Genomic DNA, 18,337 nt, shown 5'->3' with positions numbered 1-18,337 from the left:
ATACTTGCAGCTTTCTTTACATGTTTTTAAAATCTTTTTTGATGAAATTATCTTTTTAGTACTGCTAACATAAGACTCTCCAGACTGGCATAATTTCTTACGTTTATTCATTTTCCATTTTTCTGGTTGTCTAGATCTCTTTTTATTTGTTTTTTTACTACTTGTTAGGAGAAGACCATCTTTACCAAATCTATAAAAGATATTATAATGTAGAAAAGACAAAATTTTGAAAATTAACTAAACATTGAGATTATAAAAAGTAACCTTTGCAATCAAGAAAACATAATTTTGACAATAATCTTGAGTATTAAGTTATTAACTACACATAAATGACAAAAACACAATTTAAAAATACCAATATAGTAATACATCAGATAAAATTGGTATGGGAAAGGTGTACTCTTAATGATTCTTTTATTTTAACTTACCTTGCTTTTTCCGTTTGATTATCTGGATGCTGCGGAGACAAAGAAGATTCCAGAGAACAAACAACAGTGTTGAACGAAATACCTCTACTGTATAACAGAATAACATACAGTTAATGACTATAGAAAAAAAATAAAACTTAAAAACAGTACAACAAAAAATAAATTTGTACTTTATTCGGTAAAAAATTATAAGATTATTCAAATTTAAGCATTTGTGGTCTAAATTCGATCTCTTTTTGTTTATAAGTAAACGTTGTAATTAAATTAAATTTATAAAAACTTTACTCATTTGACTCTTCACTATTGCAATATTCATCATTTGAATCATCATTTATATTGGATGAAAAATTCTGATTAAAGTCTTCAGTAATTGCATATAAAACATCTTGCAAAGATAATTTCTTATTTTTGCGAGCAGCCATCTTTTATTTAAAACTTGAAATAAATTGGTTGTTTATGCCGATAGAACCTTCTAGCACAAACAATTTCTGAGGAACTTTATAATTCTGAACGATTGCTACAAAACCCTGCGTTGCAATTGGAACTTTTATCAAAAACTTGTTCAAATCTGGAGATTTTTTTAAAGGGTTTTAACAGATGATAGATATTGTCTACACCATCATGATTATGTTTACAACTCATTTTTTTCCAAAATGTCAGTTAGAACCCTATAATTTTCAATCGAAGACTTGTTGAACTGAATTTCGATTGCCTCTCGAACTTTTCTTTCAAATTTTTTGGGTTCTACTTTTAACGTCTTTACTTGATCCCATTTTATATTACATGAGCATTTCATTTTATGATGCCCAATTGCAGATTGTTCTAATTTTTCTTCAAAAACCTTTTTTTTGGTGTTGTTTTGTTCTTGTTGTTATTTTCATTTTTGTTTCGCCGATGTATTTTTGTTTACACTCGCATTCTATTAGGTATAGTCCGGGATGGCTATTTGATGGCAGTTTTGTTTTGTTGCGCGAAGTTAGCCAAGATTTAAGATTTGCATTGGATTTAAAGACTGCCCTGTAACCTGCTTTCCAAAAGATTTTTCGCAGTTTTGGTGATAATATTGGGATCCACGGTAGTGATATAGTTGGAATAGTTGCTTCGTTGTTAGATAAAACTATTTCATTATTTGAGTGTCGTTTTTTTATAACAATATTTGCAAGGTCTTGTAATTTCTTTTCGTATCCATTTTCAGCAAACACGTTTATTAGGAAATCGATTTCTTTATTTAAAAATTTTTTAGAGCAAATTGATAAAGCTCTATGAATAAATCCTTTAAATATTTCTTCTAAGATTTTTAGATCGCGGTTTGATTTGGGCTTAACCTGAATATTTGTTATTGCTTTTTTTTGATGTATGTTAAAATCTAACGAAAATTTCTTAGATAAAATAAAAAAAAAGTTTTGAGAGAATTCGGATTTATTGATGTTCATATATTAAATATATATATATATATATATATATATATATATATATATATATATATATATATATATATATATATATATATATATATATATATATATATATATATATATATATATATATATATATATATATATATATATATATATATATATATATACATATATAAAACAACAATTAAAAATGTATTCTATAAAATAGACTACTCAATGTTCTTAAAAGAACAGAGCAATAATAAATTACTAGAAATCACTTATTAATTTCAATTTTTTTACACAAGGTTTCGTCAAGAGAGACTCTTCAGAAATCAAATTTTTGAAGAAACTTTTTTAGCGAAACATTGTGTACAAAAATACATTCGTTCGTTCGTTTCGTTCGATTCTGACTCTCTCTCGGGTCGTCACTCTCAGAATCTAGTTTTAATATTGCTACTACTAGTACTAGCTGTTAAAGTAGTTGTAGTCGTAATAGTAATGTATATATATATATTTTCTTGATATGTTTTATTATTTTTTAAAGTTATAATTTTTTGATGTTCAATTATCAATGTAATGTCAATCATATTAACTTTTTATTATCATCAATATAATTTTAGTCTATTGTTATTATTATGTTATACTTAATTGTATTAATTTAATATGGCGTATTAGTCTTAAGTTCTAATGGCCTTTTTATGGAGTTTTAATAGGGTTATTATTGTTTAATAAGTGATATGCGCGTAATTTTTATTATAGTAGTGAAATTGATTGTTCATTTTTATTCTAAGTGGTAAAGTTCATCTAAATTGTGTGTCCGTCTGTGGTGTTGATGTCCCCTTCATGAAATTATGGTAGAATCATTTTTTTTATCTGATTTGTTATTCATACAGGGTTAGGGTTACTAAAATACGTCGCCTCTATGAAGCTATTTTTGAAGTTGTTTAAATTTGCATGCGGTTTAAGTGTATATTTAAACCGCACACATATTAATATATATATATATATATATATATATATATATATATATATATATATATATATATATATATATATATATATATATATATATCACCTAATGGTCCCCAGGGTACCATCTCAAATTTGCTTCAAATTTCGACCACCCACAATAACAGGTGGTTACTAAAAATCCGGACTAACTTTAACTGAATTTTAAATGCCACAAGCTAAATCTTTTTTTTTTCTTTATGCTTATATCCATTTTAAAGCTTATTTAATTCTCTATAAGTTAATTTACTTGTTTTTAGATAATTAATAATAATTAAGAAAATAATGATGGCCAAGCAAGAAGAGGTAAGAAAACGGATTTACGAGTTCTATTTGAATAATAAATTGCAAGGTAAAAAGTTCACAGTAGCTCACTTCAATGCTGAAAAAATTCCAATAAGAATTATTATGATATAATCAAACGTTTTGAGAAAGATTCTGGGTACAAAAGAGTGCAAGAAAGTGGTCGTGTGGCCAAAATCATGCTCCCAAAAGGTATTAAGCGCCTAAAAATCATATTTGATCACAGTGACCGAGTTTCGATGAGGCAAGCTGGTCGAAAATATGGATGTAGTCATTCACATATCATTAAAACTCTTGCCAAGTACACTGACATCAAAAGTTATAAAAAAGAGGGTATACCTCATCGACATGAGAACCAGAATGAGCGAATTAAAACCGGCATTGATCGTCTTTATCGTGATTTAAAGGGAAATGGGTCATCCTTGACGACGAGTCTTACTTTACGCTGTCACACTCAACAATTAATGGAAACAGCACCTACTACTCTAGCAACAGAGACAAGACTCCACCAAGTGTTAATTATCGCAAAAAGCGCAAGTTCGAACCCAAGGTGCTTGTCTGGCTGGCCGCTTCTGACAAAGGTATTTCAAAGCCATTTTTTGTCCCCAGCGGCCTTGCAGTCAATAAAGCCATCTATGAAATTTATTCTATAAAGAGAAGATTAGTGGCGTTCATCAACGCTCATCATGCCGATGGTAATTATATAATTTGGCCGGACCTGGCGTCATCGCATTATGCCAAAACCGTGACCAACTGCTATGAGACTCATAACATCAATTTTATCAAAAAAGTTGACAATCCGCTAGCCGTACCGGATTGTCGTCCAATAGAAGACTTTTTGGCTATTTTGAAGACGTGAAGCAACTACAAACCAGAATAAAACTTTGTTTAAAAAAAATTGACCTTAACCTTGTATTTTCACTTTTTGGGTCAACTCGTGTTAGAGTTGGCCGAATCCGAAGAAACAGACTGGTTGAAGACAAACTTAGATAAAATAAGTAATTAAAAACTCTTTTCAATGATAGTTTTATTTAATCTCTACCATAAAAACTATGGGAGTAATTGCCCATAAAAGTTTGTCCGGATTTTTAGTAACCACCCGTTATTTCTGAAAAAAATACAAACCTCAAAATTTCAGCTTGAATGACCGAACCGTTCCATAGTTATGATTGATTTAATATTAACAAAAATTAGAAAAACCTGAGTGTCTGGAGCTTACAGTAGATTTTTTTGATTTTTGACAGAGCATAACTGAATAAAAAAGGTGATCACCCTAAATTTTGTATGTTAATAGTTTTTCAACCATGTAATCCAATTTTGCACGTGTTTTTGACTGATTTTAAACAATTTTTTAGTTTTTGTACCTCAAAGTTGCTAATTAACGCAATATTAGACAAAAGTTTGTAAACTTTGATGTGCTACAGTTCAATACGAATAGAGAAGCTGTGCCAGTTTGTTCTTACTTTTGTGTATTTAGAGTAACCATATGCGAAAAAATTGAAATTATGTGTTAAAAGTTATTTTAGCACTTACAGCAGCCTGTTAAAATATCACTTTTTAAAAAAAAGATACGATAAATTACATTTACATTGCAGGCATAGAAAGTAGTGTTGTCAGTTAAAATAAATTATAAAACTTATTACTGGAGAGGTTCTATTTATAGACAACCACCAAAAAAGTTTCAAAGAGCTATACTCTATTTTATGACATAATTTTAGCATTTTGAGTGCAATGCTTTTTTAGTTTAAAGGGATACTTAGTAGCGCAAGTTATATTACATTTCAAAAATCAAAATCAAAATCAAAAATGCTGAAAGTAGAAGTGTATATACACATGAAACACAAGAACACTAATTTCTTTATCTCTGGTTTACATTACTCATGATACAGTCATAATCATTATTAGCAAGTTTGTAGTTACGAGCATTCTACCCTTAATGGCTAGACCATTTATTTGACAAATTACTTTGTCAAATGGAACCCAACACTGATTTGATCGTGTATCATTAGTCCATTTTAAATTTAGTTTGTTTTTATGCATAAATTTTACATTACCATTTTCGTTTTCATTACAAATCTCAAGCACAAGCCCTCTGCTTGAGATTTGTAATTCATCATCATAAAAACATGCAATGCTTTTACCAGGTTGAATGTTTGAAGGATTTTTTTTTTTTTTACCAAGTTAATATTATTCAGCAAATGGGTATCAAAGACAGTATCGCTAGAGATTCTCCGTAAAACTCTTCCCACACAACATTTCTCTGACATGTTTTACTACTCTAAAGAAATCAAAATTGAGGGTTAATTATGTACCATAATCTAAAATAAAACATTTTTTTAATTTTCCAGTAATAAAACTAGTAAAAACGAACTCTCAAGTACAAACGTAATTAAAACTGTCTTAAATGCAACCAATAAACTATTTATAAATATTACTATTTCTGCGTACACAAAACTTTTTAGTTTTTGGTTCTTGCAATATTAAAAGCTAAAATAATAAAATCCAAAAAGTACTGTGCAGATTTAGATTTTACTACAAACTCTTGAAGCAATTGAATTATTTTACACAAACTATGACCATGTGAAAATTATACCATTAAAATTATATTATATGCATAAAATTAAACAAAATATATTATAAAACCATATCAAATAAATTAAGTTAAGACACTGATAATGTTATTTTATGGAAAACTGATTATATTTATTCAGGGAAAAATCAAAATTATACACCTAACTCATAGGGCTACAATCATATCATAAGATAGAGTACAGGCCTTAAAATTTTTTTTGGTGATTGTCTATATATGGAACCTTGCCAGTAATATATTTCATAATTTATTTTAACTATCTACGCTCCTTTCAACCCAGGACAAAATTTGTATAGATTTTCTATACAAAAAAGCAATCCTTTTTTCTATAGGCTTTTGGAACATTCTCTATAGAAATTCAACTACTATAAGTCTATAGAATATGCAATTGATAGTCTATGGAAGTTTCTATAGAAAAGATCAATACTATTTTTTATAGGCTTTTGAAAAATGGTCTACAGAATTTTAACTACAGAAAGTCTATAGAAGTTTCTATAGATCGTATTTTTCGAGAGTGTATAGAAAATATTTTCTATTATCTTTTAGATGGTCTATAGAATCGATGGGATATATTCCATCGATTATAGTCTATATTATATATTACATCAATAATATACTACATATATTACAGACAATAAAATTGCTACCTATACCAATTTCATAGACTTTTTATGATATTCTATAAACCATCTGTATATTACATATGAGGAATATTTGCTATTGGGAGAAAAAACAAGAAAAAGTGCATTTATAAACTTTTAAAACAAATGACTATATATTAAATAATCAAAAAAGACAGAAATACACTATGTACATTCGTATAACATCTTTCATATTTTAACTCTTTTTAACTTTCAACACAATATTTAATTTCAATTTGATTGCTGTTCACATATCCTTTGACGACACACCCGGTATTTGACAGGCAAAGGCTAAAAATACAAAAGAGTTCAATTATTTATTGATTTCTTTTGTTTAATAAAGAAATTCAAATGCTATAACTATTTACCAACAACACCATCAACAAGGTCTTGACAAATTTTGGGTTTTGCTACTTTGTCAGAGTGAGCATTACTTTGCTTGTCAGAAAAACTGAAACTTCTTAGATAGTCTGTGTTTCCCACCAATGACACCAAAAGATCATTTACAAATTTATTTGCACCATGCGATTTGTTACATTTGCTGAATTTTACATGGTCAATGTATATTTTGTGACCTGGCACTAATTGTTTCTAAATTACAAAGTAAAAGTACTATGAATATAGTTTATATAATTAAACATATAAATAAAAAAATAAATAAATTTTGTAACATGAAAATTCTTACTCTACTAGATCCATCTGGGTATTTAGGTTCTTTCCAGATTGGAATGCGTTTCAGTAAAATTTGATTTAGAAAAAAGGCTGTCATTAAAGGCATTACTATTTGTAATGCTAAATGAATGATTAAGTTGATCAGACATATCCAAAGAGTTGAGAGTGTGAGAGGTTGCTCTACTAGACCCATATAAATTGCTGGGTGCCTTCCACTTCTGAAAAGATGAATGAAAACATTGAGTTACATTGAAGTCACTTGCATATTGATTTGAGTTAGAGGAAAGACTTTTTGTCAACTTTGGTATATGATGTGTTAAGGAAGATAAATCATGGGCCTTGTTTAACTGCAAAACTCCATTGAATAAGTTCATCAAGTTTAATTTCTAAAGCAACTTTATCTGCATTCTAAAATAAGAACATAAAGGAAAACTGAATTTAACTAGCTAAAATTAGAAGCATTTATAATATACAATACATATACAATGTTTTCAATAACTTCAATCTTTTCTTCAACACGCAATCATTTAGTTTTTGCACAACTTTTACAATCATATTTCTAAAATAAGCTGATGAATTTGAATGCAATATTTTAAAATAGTATTTAACATTTATAAAAAACAGTTTTTAAAAATGTTTATCATAACCACACCATTAAAGTTATTTTGGTAATGGTGGAACAGCTTTTACAAGGGTGTTTGCTTGATTGTTCAACTCCTCCAAATCATCTTAATTATTTAAAGTATAAAATAGTATAATACTTATTTCATTAAAAAAAATGGAAATTTTACACCTGCATAAAAATGTATATATATCCTAAAAATCTACTTACCCTCAATTTTAAGACCTCTGCCTCATAATTTTTCCAAGTAGGAGAGCCAGACTTTAATGCCTGGTTCTGCAACAATCCATTGAAATTTGATGGCCACTGTACAACAACATTTTCTGCATATACAACTGGACCTTTAATTAAGTCCATTCGACCAACCTAAATGAAATTAGTTAACTAGTAATAAGTATTAAAATTACTAATGATATAAGTTTTCCCACAGACAAATGGAAAACATTAAATGAATTTTCAGTTTATACCAGCCAAAAAAGAAATAAAATAGAAATAAAGTGCTGCAATGAAACAAATGAAATACTTTTACTATTACTAATTAATACTATTTTATTTATTTTTATTATTTGCTGTAAATTAAATTTAATTGTATATATATATATATATATATATATATATATATATATATATATATATATATATATATATATATATATAAACAAAAAAACAACAACTATGTATAGTACTTAAGATTTCATGCCTAATGGCAATCATCAACAATGAAATATAAATCAAAAATGTAAAAACCATTACAAAATTACAAAAATTACTGTGTCGTGTGCTCTAACATCATAATACAAAGAGAGGTGGAAAGGAAATGTAGAAAGAAAGAAAGAAAAGAAAGAAAGTAAGAAAGAAAGAAAGAAAGGTAAAAAAGAAATAAAGAAAGAAATAAAGAAAAGAAAAGAAATAATGAAAGAAAAGAAAAGAAAAGAAAAAAAGAAAGAAAAAAGAAGGAAGAAAGAAGGATAGAAAGAAATGAAGGAAGGAAATAAAGAAAGAAAGCAATAAAGGAATAAAAAAAAGAAAGAAAGACAGCAAGAAAGAAAGACAGAAAGAAAGACAGAAAGAAAAAAAGAAAGAAAGAAAGAATTTAGGCCTAGTCGCCAGTGTGAAATTTGGAAAGAAGAAATTTGTTTCTATGCCTGCATTTTGAAACCAATTCGCTCTTCTTATCAAATAAGAGACCTTCTTGAAACATTATAATCATGTACTTCTTTTTATATTTATATATATTTGTATTTATATATATATTTATATATATATATATATATATATATATATATATATATATATATATATATATATATATATATATATATAATTTTGTTATTATATGAACTAAATAATTAGCATGGTTTATATTCAGGGGCGTGTACAGGAATTTTCTTGGGTAAGTCGCAATTTTAACCCCTCCCCAAAAATGTTAAGTTTTAGCATCCCCCCTTCCTCATTGGCAAACACATATATGAGGTAAGACGGCTTAGCAATCGCCCAATATTTTATCGCACATGATGCTAACCATTATCAAGCATCATCGGTTCGCACGCTATCTGTTTTAGAAGAAAATGATGATAACCATAGTCAGCACCAACGCTTAACAATTACACACGACCTATTCTTATATCAAAAAATTATTACTTGTTTTATAGACAAACATCCAAATATTATATTTGGATGTTTGACTTTAAAACAAGTAATATTTTTTTCCAATCTTTCTTTCTAATGGAATAACTCTGATTAACATTTTGTTTGGAGAGTTATTTGAACTTGAGAGTTGGTCGACATTTTAAGCGAATAATTAAACTGTCTAAAATTTATGTTTAAGAAGCGTTTAATAAATACATACCAAACAGTGTGTATGTACTAAGGGAAGTCCGAATTCAATTTTCAATATTTTAAACCCTTTCTTTCTTTTTATATTGTTCAAAATGCAAGTAATTAAAAAGATACACAGCTTTGTATCAAATAATTGGGGATGCCCATTGATATATTTTAATATATGCTTGTTGTTAATTATAGCGTCCTCCTCCTGATGATAAATATCAATAGAATTTGACTAAAACTTTACTCAGGGTGTAATTAGAAAGGGAAGTCCGGAATTTGTTCTCTAAGAAATAATTACTTTTATTTTTTTAAAATTAATAAAAGAAAATATTTAAAAAAGGAAGTACTCTATAACTTAATAAAAAAAAGGAATGTCCATTCAAGTTTCTTATTAATTCATTTAAGTCAAAAATTAAAACAACATCCGTTTAAGTATATAAATCTTTTTTTTTTTTAAATAAACTTTAGACCGTTCTCGATTTGACAAGCACTATAATAAAATACTGAACTGTAAATCTAATTGTTAGATTGGGTTAAAATCTTCTTACCATCCGTTCGAACAATTAACCTTGTATACTTTGCTTAATTATTGCTTTAGTTTGCTATAATCATTCGCTCTGTTTCCTTCTATTTACCGACGCATCATATTTATTCAGCAAAATATTGAAGTTGTGAAATATATATATATATATATATATATATATATATATATATATATATATATATATATATATATATATATATATATATATATATATATATATATATATATATATATATATATATATATACATACTTCGGGTATGTCCAGCGACGTAGCAGACATCCCCTAGACACGCCCCTAATATTACATTACTTAAAGTTTCACGCAATAGCGATCATCAGATGTTATAAACCGTAAAAAAACGTAACGACAAAAAAATACGAAAAAGTGCTATGGATGTCTGCTATGATGGCATTAAAGTTTTTTATTAAAAATTTATTTTCATGGCGGCACTTTGATGTTAGTTCGCTTCGTTTATTAAGCAAGTCTAGTTTTGAAGTAATAATGTGGTACTTTTCGGTCAAGCACAAATTACAGTAATTACCACCAGGTTTAAATGGTTCTGCCTGATCGAGAATATTCCACATAAGGATGGGTTCTAAACATTTACTTTTGCACTCCCATACAAATTTAGAAAGTTCAGTGGAGTTTGCTTTACTTTCATAACGAAAAGAATTCTTATGCTTATGCTTATAATATAAACCAAGCTAATTATTTAGTTTATATAATAACAAAATAATATATTCGCTCTACTTATTCTACGCTGTATTTAGCACTTTTACTGGAAGTATTAACATAATTTCTACAATACTATATATATATATATATATATATATATATATATATATATATATATATATATATATATATATATATATATATATATATATATATATATATGGCGCTATTTTCCTTTCGCACCCACCTATTTTTATTGCAGATTACAAAAAATCGTCATCTAAAAGTAATAAAACGTATAGGAAACAATGCTTTTAGAACAACTTAATATTCTCTAAATTCAATCTGAAAGTGTTAAAAATTCATACGCAAACGCTAAAATTCGCCATTTTTTCAACGTGATGACGAATTTAAAATAATTACTAAAATTTTAGAATTATAGATCTGGTTTTTATTGCTTGGTAGTTTTATCATAATTTCCGCTTTAATTAACATTTGGATCAACCGTTTGAGTTTCTAACTTTTTCAGATTGAGTTTAGAGCATATTAAGTTGGTCAAAAAGTATTGTTTTCTATACGTTTTCTTACTTTTGTAAAGAAATAAACTACTAAAATTGAAAAGAAAAAGTTCCTAGATATTGGGATGCTACAGCTCCACTATTATTTATTTAAAAATATATAATTAGCCTATTTATGTATATATATATATATATATATATATATATATATATATATATATATATATATATATATATATATATCAATATATATCAATATATATCAATATATATCAATATATAATATATATAAAACATTATTGTAACATTATTTCTTACAACATTTTTTAATATAAAAATCCACAATATAAAATTCAATAGACGTTATTTTCTCAAGACACATGTTCTTTTGTAGAATATCTCTATGATCTAATATTAGATCAATTCTGTAGACAAAGTTTCTAGAACCCAGGACAAAAAGTTCTATAGATTTTCTATAAAACTATTTTATTTCTATAGGAGTTCTATAAAAATAATTGAGTTCTTTAAAATTTCTATAGACAATTTCTTAAAGTCTATAGAAATTTCTATACCCAAGAAAAAATTTGTATAGATTTTCTATACAAAAAATGAATCCTTTTTTCTATAGGCTTTTGGAACATATTTTCTATAGAAATTCAACTACTAAAAGTCTATAGAATATGCAGTTGAAAGTCTATAGAAGTTTCTATACAAAAAATCAAACCTTTTTTCTATAGGCTTTTGGAACATATTGCCTATAGAATTTCAACTGCTAAAAGTCTATAGAATATGCAATTGAAAGTCTATAGAAGTTTCTATAAAAAAGATCAATACTATTTTCTATAGGCTTTTGAAACATGGTCTATAGAAATTTAACTACAGAAAGTCTATAGAAGTTTCAATAGATCGTATTTTTCTAGAGTGAATAGAAAATATTTTCTATTATCATTTAGATGGTCTATAGAATCGATGGAATATATTCCATCGATTATAGACTATATTATATATAGTACATATATTATATATTACATATATTATATATTACAGATATAATATACTACATATATTATAGACAATAAAATTGCTAGCTATAGCAATTTCATAGACTTTTTATGATATTCTATAAACCATCTGTATATTACATATGAGGAATATTTGCTATTGGGAGAAAAAATAAGAAAAAGAGCATTTATAAACTTTTAAAACAAATGACTATATATTAAATAATCAAAAAAGACAGAAATACACTATGTACATTCTTATAACATCTTTCATATTTTAACGCTTCTTAACTTTCGACGCAATATTTAATTTTATTTTGATTGCTGTTCGCACATCCTTTGACGACACTCCCAGTATCTGACAGGCACAAGCTAAAAATACAAAAGAGTTCAATTAATTATTTCTTTCGTTTAATAAAGAAATTCAAATGCTATAACTATTTACCAACAACACCATCAACGAGGTCTTGACAAATTTTGGGTTTTGCTACTTTGTCAGAGTGAGCATTACTTTGCTTGCCAGAAAAACTGACACTTCTCAGATAGTCTGTGCTTCCCACCAATGACACCAAAAGATCGTTTACAAATCTATTTGTACCATGCGATTTGTTACATTTGCTGAATTTTACATGGTCAATGTATATTTTGTGACCTGGCACTAATTGTTTCTAAATTACAAAGTAGAAGTTTTATGAATATAATTCATATAATTAAATATATAAATAAAAAAAAATAGATAAATTTTGCAACATGAAAATTCTTACTCTACTAGATCCGTCTGGGTAGTTAGGTTTTTTCCAGATTGGAATGGATATACAAACAGGAGTTTCAGTAAGATTTGATTTAGAAACAAGACTTTCATTAAACGCATTACTATTTGTTATGCTAAATGAATGATTAAGTTGATCAGACATCAGAAGAGTTGAGAGTGTGGGAGATTGCTCCACTAGACCCATATGAAGTGCTGGGTGCCTTCCACTTCTGAAAAGATGAATGAAAACTTTGAGTTACATTGAAGTCACATGTATTTTCTAATTCAACAGAATCATTTAATAAATCTGAATATTGATTTGAGTTAGAAGTAAGACTTTTTGTCAATTTTGGTATATGATGTGTTAAAGAAGATAGATCACGGGACTTGTTTAACTGCAAAACTGCATTGGATAAGTCCTGGGTTGATTTTTCTAATGAACTTAACACACAAATAATCCCTAAAAAAGTCATTAAAGCAAATAAGTTAAAATAATAAAGTTAATATTATAAAATGCAATGCATTTCAGAAACAATAAAGCCAAATAGAAAACAAAATAACATTCACTTTTTTCATATTCAGAATGCTTTTTCATTGATGTCTCCATTGTAGTGAGAAGTTGAGCAAATCCTAATTAAATAATCATTTCAAATTTTTTAACGATGCATAAATTATTTTTAAATGCATTTCAAAGCTTTACTTACTATTTTCATTGCATTCCTTTCCTTTAAGATCCCCTTAAATACAATACAGCTATATTAGCTTCATTAAAAAAAAAATGACATCATGGAGACCCCTCCAAACCACAAAAGTGTGGAACCCTGTGTGTACATACATACATACATACATACATACATACATACCTACCTACCTACCTACCTACCTACCTACCTACCTACCTACCTACCTACCTACCTACCTACCTACCTACCTACCTACCTACCTACCTACCTACCTACCTACCTACCTACCTACATACATACATACATACATACATACATACATACATACATACATACATACATACATACATACATACATACATACATACATACATACATACATACATACATACATACATACATACATACATACATACATACATACATACATACATACATACATACATACATACATACATACATACATACATATAAAAATGTAGATATGTATAAATTTAAAGACACCTGTCGCTCTTTCTTGCAGTTGTTCTCTTAAAACTTTATTCTCTTCTTTCAGTTCGTCAAGTTTAATTTCTAAAGCAACTTTATCTGCATTCTAAAATAAGAACATAAAGGAATACTGAATTGAACAAAGTTTACTATTAAATTAAAAAGAATTTACCGCAAACCCATAGTTAAAATTAGAAGTATTTATAATATACAATAAACGTACAATGTTTTTAATAACTTCAATGTCTTCTTCAACACGCAATCGTTTAGCTTTTGCACAACTTTTACCATCATATTTCTAAATTAAGCTGATAAACTAGAATGAAATATTTTTAAATAGCATTTAACATTTATAAAAAGTTCTTAAAAATGTTCATCTTAACTACACACTTAAAGTTACCTGATTTGGTAATGGTGGCACAACTTTTACAAGGGCATTTGCTTGATTGTTTAGCTCCTCCAAATCATCTTAATTATTTAAAATATAAAATATTATAAATATTTTTCCACCTGCATATAAATGTATATATATCCTAAATTTTACTTACCCCCCGATTTCAAGACCTTTGCCTCATAATTTTTCCAAGTAGGAGAACCAGACTTTAACGTCTGGTTCTGCAACAGTGCATTGAAATGACTTGATGGCCACTCTACAACAACATTTTCTCCATATGTAACAGGACCTTTAATCCAGTCAGTTCGACCAACCTATATGAAATTAGTTAACTAATAATAAGTATTTATTTTTAAAGAGATTTTATACCTTTACTCTATCAAACTTTTCCATTTTATCAAAAAAGAAAAATTAAAATAATACCTCAATAGAATTATCAACAACAAAATTGTAAATAGAATATTCAAAATTCATTTTAATTTAAGTCTTTTCTTTGCTATTTCAAAAAGTCAAAAAAACTAAAAAGCAATAAATGATATTAACAAATTTAAAAAATAAAATAAAATAATCTTCTTTTTATAATAATCCTCTAATTATTATTGTCCCCTGTAGTTGCTCTTTTTTAAATTTCTTATGTTTAATTTATACAAGCCAAAGTAAGGAAGTCATTCAATTTATACCAGTCAAAAACAAGGAAGTCAGACACATTGACTTTCTGTTGTAATAACAAAAATATTAAAATACTGATAATATAAATTTTCCCACAGACTAATGGGAAAATTTAAATGAAGTTTCTGTTTATACAAGCCAAAAAAGAAACAAAATAGAAATAAAGTGCTGCAATAAAGCACATGATTAGTAATAAGAAATATTTTTACTATTAGTAATTAATGATATTTTATTTTTATTATTATTTATTTTGAAAATAAAAGTTTCTTTATTTTAATGATTTTTTTAAACAATTTTAAATCTTTAGATCACTCTTAATGCATCATGTTTATTAATATTTACATTAATTTAGTTTTGAACTTTTTGAACTATTTCTTGCACCTAACAACCACCCAAATCACCTAACTTCAACATTTTGATTTTGTTTTTATGACTCTTTTATACTTTAAAGGATCCTTATTGATAGCAGTTGAATATATTGATATATTTGTTGAAAATGACAATACTGTTGACAATAATGAATATTTTAATAGAAAAATTATTATTAACATATTTTTATAGTTTTTTATAAATAAAATAAAAATTGTTTTAAAATCCAAAACAAGATGAAAGCAATTCTGACATTTTTCTTTAATTTTATATTTTAATTAATATTTTTTAGTAATGTTTTTTAATCTTTAAATGTTACTTGCAGATTCTTCCATTGTACAATCATTTTTCACCATTAATTTGCATGTATATATATATATATATATATATATATATATATATATATATATATATATATATATATAATGCAGTGCTGATCCTAACCCCAACTGTAAAACTTTTCGACAGGCTAAGAGTAGACATGAATGAATCTATTAGGAACAACAATGTAAGTGTCGTCAACTTTAACTACTTTAGATATAATCTTTGTTGCATCATAAGCAAAAATATGTTTATCAAAGTCACCTTTGTAATAATACCAATCAGTATTACAAGAAAGAAAATGTTTCTTTGATTGCAACTTGTATCCAACAATGAAATAGGATAAACTTATCTTTAATATTGCTTTTATAAGAAACACAAAACCAAATGACAGTTTAACATAACAATTGCTCCGTTTTTTCCTATTACAAAAAGAATGTGTTGAAATAAGTTGTCCATAAACATGCATGCGATAACAAGAAAAAATTTCTTCAAAATTAGAAACACCAGCTGTTTTTAATGCTTCCATTGTAAGAAAATCAATAACTGCTGGTTTTATATCAAGATGCACAAGACTTTCTGAAGTTGGCAGAGATTGTCTAAATATATCATTAAATAATACTTGAAAACCTTCAGATCGAGTTGTATCTTTAAGAATAAAGGATATATTGTTTAACAAAAGGACTGATTTAGCAATTTGTTCTGCAGCAAACACTGTACCATTGTGCATTTTTTTCATTGCTCCAAGGTAATTTTCAAAAGTGAAACATGAAGTTGCCCATAAAGGCCCCCAATTTTTTACACTTAAAGCTAAGTGACGAAGTAGGTGTATATTGAAGAGACAATGATTTTTTCCATATAACAATTCCACATCTGATGAAAATTCATTCTACAAAGTGTTGGCATCATCCACCATTCCTTGATGAATTGAATCAGATACAAGAAGCATTATAGCTGTGACAAGTTTTATCCAATGAGAAAAATATGGTGCAGGTATTCTATTTTTTACTAAAGGCCAACCAAAAAAAAGAAAGTTCTGCCATTCGGAAGCTTTCCATTTCTTCTTTTCAGTTAAAGAACGAGTGTCACGACCACAATTATTTGGTAGATTGATATTTTTCCAACTGTTACTGATATCACATATATTTTGAACTGAAAGAGAATAATCAGCACCACGATTATCAATCCACAATGACACAAAATGTTTAGTGACTCCTAACAAGACACTGTGCATGTAGTCAGGAATAGTATTATTGATTATATCAAAGCATGGAATATCCATAAGAATTGAAGTACCTTTTACCCCATTAATAGGATAACCTACTGCAACAGCATTTATGCAACTATCATATGTATCATATTACTGCAACTATCATATGTAAATCTTTTGAACAATGTTGAAAATTGATATGTCTATATTCATGTGCTCCATCGTGATGCTCACCTTTAGCATAGCAAAAGTCACATCCATAATATCCGTTGAGTTGTTTAGTATTTGTAAAAATTGGACGGGCTATAGTATCAGTAGTGAAAATAGTAGTTAGACAGCGTGTATGCTGATCATTGCCCCAAGTAAATCCGATATTCCATAATGATTTTGCTTCTGCTACAAATGGCTTCAAAAAAGTAGTAGCAATTGGTTTGTCTTTACCTAACCAAATTCCAGCGCAAATAATATTTTTTTTCCTGTCTGAAGGAATAAGTTCATTGATTGATGCCAAAATTGGATAAATTGATCTTGTTGAAGAGTTGTACAAAGGAGAACCATCAATATTAAAAGTTAAAGTAATATCATTGGGAAGCAGAGGCAGTTTTTTGTATGCATCTCCATTTATGACATCTGACTTGTAATAATTAGCTCGATTTTTGTCCATGAAACGTACATTTCTAGACTCTAGTATATTTCTCAATTGATTTTCTATTCCACAATACAGGAAATAAGAATCTTGTGCCATACTTCTTTTTTTATCATACAAGGTATTACACATAGGACATTCCCCTGTTTCCACTTCCCCAAGATAATACTGACAGTCTAGGCAATACAGATGAACTTGAACTTGCTCATGAATACTGCTTAATTGCTTTTCATATAAATAAAAAGAAGAATAGGGAAAGTCTGGTTTTAACAGGCATACTAGTTTTAGTAAATCTTCTATTGCAACATCAGACAATCCATGTCGTAAAGAGATTGAAAGAATCAAAACAAAAATTTCAGAAATTGAAACAAGAGCAACACTGTCTACACCTTCTTCAACCAAATCATTGGGTTCCTTTTCTTTTTCTACTATATCAATAGGTAGTTGCATGGTTACATTGAAATTAGCATCATCTATACCTCTTTCTACTTCAGAATCAAATACATTTTCAGCTGAAATCTGACTGATATTGTCTGTTAATCTACATTTTCTATTTCTGCACAAAGTTGAACG

The 18,337-nt window shown here is 27.5% G+C and overlaps 2 pseudogenes across 1 annotated transcript; both read right to left on the bottom strand.

Annotated features, from left to right (window-relative positions):
• Window positions 1-6,566: 6,566 nt before the first annotated feature.
• Window positions 6,567-7,439, bottom strand: LOC149884630 (uncharacterized; annotated as a pseudogene).
• A 4,980-nt stretch (window positions 7,440-12,419) lies between these two features.
• Window positions 12,420-15,141, bottom strand: LOC149884629 (uncharacterized; annotated as a pseudogene). The gene is made up of 10 exons (XR_016454977.1): window positions 14,973-15,141; window positions 14,704-14,863; window positions 14,556-14,623; window positions 14,394-14,453; window positions 14,171-14,261; window positions 13,688-13,720; window positions 13,551-13,613; window positions 12,997-13,443; window positions 12,678-12,900; window positions 12,420-12,604 (listed from the first exon to the last, which is right to left on the bottom strand). The product of XR_016454977.1 is annotated as an uncharacterized LOC149884629 (transcript).
• Between the last annotated feature and the right edge of the window lie 3,196 nt (window positions 15,142-18,337).

Source organism: Hydra viridissima, unplaced genomic scaffold, assembly GCF_058129835.1.
Source record: "Hydra viridissima isolate aposymbiotic clone 2 unplaced genomic scaffold, HvirCarnegie_v1 scaffold_8, whole genome shotgun sequence".
Classification (NCBI taxonomy): Eukaryota; Metazoa; Cnidaria; class Hydrozoa; order Anthoathecata; family Hydridae; genus Hydra; species Hydra viridissima.
This window is presented reverse-complemented; position numbering and strand designations above follow the sequence as displayed.